This window comes from Pseudorasbora parva, chromosome 21 (assembly GCF_024679245.1).
Source record: "Pseudorasbora parva isolate DD20220531a chromosome 21, ASM2467924v1, whole genome shotgun sequence".
In the NCBI taxonomy this organism is placed as follows: Eukaryota; Metazoa; Chordata; class Actinopteri; order Cypriniformes; family Gobionidae; genus Pseudorasbora; species Pseudorasbora parva.
This window is the reverse complement of record NC_090192.1, coordinates 41,937,743-41,940,242: the sequence shown is the minus strand read 5'-3', so window position 1 is coordinate 41,940,242 and position 2,500 is coordinate 41,937,743. Positions and strand designations below refer to the sequence as shown.

Here is a 2,500-nt window from a genome sequence, read left to right as displayed (position 1 = left end):
CATGCCGCCGGCCTCAGAGTGCTCATCTAGCCTCATGCCGCCGGCCTCAGAGTGTTCAGCTAGCCTCATGCCGCCGGCCTCAGAGTGTTCGGCTAGCCTCATGCCACCGGCCTCAGAGTGTTCAGCTAGCCTCATGCCGCCGGCCTCAGAGTGTTCAGCTAGCTTCATGCCACCGGCCTCAGAGTGTTCAGCTAGCCTCATGCCACCGGCCTCAGAGTGTTCAGCTAGCTTCATGCCACCGGCCTCAGAGTGTTCAGCTAGCCTCATGCCGCCGGCCTCAGAGTGTTCAGCTAGCCTCATGCCGCCGGCCTCAGAGTGTTCAGCTAGCTTCATGCCACCGGCCTCAGAGTGTTCAGCTAGCCTCATGCCACCGGCCTCAGAGTGTTCAGCTAGCTTCATGCCACCGGCCTCAGAGTGTTCAGCTAGCCTCATGCCGCCGGCCTCAGAGTGTTCGGCTAGCCTCATGCCGCCGGCCTCAGAGTGTTCAGCTAGCTTCATGCCACAGGCCTCAGAGTGTTCGGCTAGCCTCATGCCGCCGGCCTCAGAGTGTTCAGCTAGCCTCATGCCGCCGGCCTCAGAGTGTTCAGCTAGCCTCATGCCGCCGGCCTCAGAGTGTTCAGCTAGCCTCATGCCGCCGGCCTCAGAGTGTTCGGCTAGCCTCATGCCGCCGGCCTCAGAGTGTTCGGCTAGCCTCATGCCGCCGGCCTCAGAGTGTTCAGCTAGCCTCATGCCGCCGGCCTCAGAGTGTTCAGCTAGCCTCATGCCGCCGGCCTCAGAGTGTTCAGCTAGCCTCATGCCACAGGCCTCAGAGTGTTCAGCTAGCCTCATGCCGCCGGCCTCAGAGTGTTCAGCTAGCCTCATGCCGCCGGCCTCAGAGTGTTCGGCTAGCCTCATGCCGCCGGCCTCAGAGTGTTCAGCTAGCCTCATGCCGCCGGCCTCAGAGTGTTCAGCTAGCTTCATGCCGCCGGCCTCAGAGTGTTCAGCTAGCCTCATGCCGCCGGCCTCAGAGTGTTCGGCTAGCCTCATGCCACCGGCCTCAGTGTTCAGCTAGCTTCATGCCGCCGGCCTCAGAGTGTTCGGCTAGCCTCATGCCGCCGGCCTCAGAGTGTTCAGCTAGCTTCATGCCGCCGGCCTCAGAGTGCTCAGGTAGCCTCATGCCGCCGGCCTCAGAGTGTTCGGCTAGCTTCATGCCGCCGGCCTCAGAGTGCTCAGGTAGCCTCATGCCGCCGGCCTCAGAGTGCTCAGGTAGCCTCATGCCGCCGGCCTCAGAGTGTTCGGCTAGCTTCATGCCGCCGGCCTCAGAGTGCTCAGGTAGCCTCATGCCGCCGGCCTCAGAGTGTTCAGCTAGCTTCATGCCACAGGCCTCAGAGTGTTCGGCTAGCTTCATGCCACAGGCCTCAGAGTGTTCAGCTAGCCTCATGCCGCCGGCCTCAGAGTGTTCGGCTAGCCTCATGGCGCCGGCCTCAGAGTGTTCGGCTAGCCTCATGCCGCCGGCCTCAGAGTGTTCAGCTAGCCTCATGCCGCCGGCCTCAGAGTGTTCAGCTAGCTTCATGCCGCCGGCCTCAGAGTGTTCAGCTAGCCTCATGCCGCCGGCCTCAGAGTGTTCGGCTAGCCTCATGCCGCCGGCCTCAGAGTGTTCAGCTAGCCTCATGCCGCCGGCCTCAGAGTGTTCAGCTAGCCTCATGCCGCCGGCCTCAGTGTTCAGCTAGCCTCATGCCGCCGGCCTCAGAGTGTTCAGCTAGCCTCATGCCGCCGGCCTCAGAGTGTTCAGCTAGCCTCATGCCGCCGGCCTCAGAGTGTTCAGCTAGCTTCATGCCGCCGGCCTCAGAGTGTTCAGCTAGCCTCATGCCGCCGGCCTCAGAGTGTTCGGCTAGCCTCATGCCACCGGCCTCAGTGTTCAGCTAGCTTCATGCCGCCGGCCTCAGAGTGTTCGGCTAGCCTCATGCCGCCGGCCTCAGAGTGTTCAGCTAGCTTCATGCCGCCGGCCTCAGAGTGCTCAGGTAGCCTCATGCCGCCGGCCTCAGAGTGTTCGGCTAGCTTCATGCCGCCGGCCTCAGAGTGTTCAGCTAGCTTCATGCCACAGGCCTCAGAGTGTTCGGCTAGCTTCATGCCACAGGCCTCAGAGTGTTCAGCTAGCCTCAGAGTGTTCAGCTAGCCTCATGCCGCCGGCCTCAGAGTGTTCGGCTAGCCTCATGCCGCCGGCCTCAGAGTGTTCGGCTAGCCTCATGGCGCCGGCCTCAGAGTGTTCGGCTAGCCTCATGCCGCCGGCCTCAGAGTGTTCAGCTAGCCTCATGCCGCCGGCCTCAGAGTGTTCAGCTAGCTTCATGCCGCCGGCCTCAGAGTGTTCAGCTAGCCTCATGCCGCCGGCCTCAGAGTGTTCGGCTAGCCTCATGCCGCCGGCCTCAGAGTGTTCGGCTAGCCTCATGCCGCCGGCCTCAGAGTGTTTCGGCTAGCCTCATGCCGCCGGCCTCAGAGTGTTCGGCTAGCCTCATGCCGCCGG

At 63.2% G+C, this 2,500-nt stretch overlaps 1 protein-coding gene across 1 annotated transcript in view; it reads left to right on the top strand.

The window, feature by feature from the left end:
* Window positions 1–2,500, top strand: part of acadsb (acyl-CoA dehydrogenase short/branched chain) — a 19,327-nt gene that overhangs the window by 9,643 nt on the left and 7,184 nt on the right. The window lies entirely within an intron of this gene.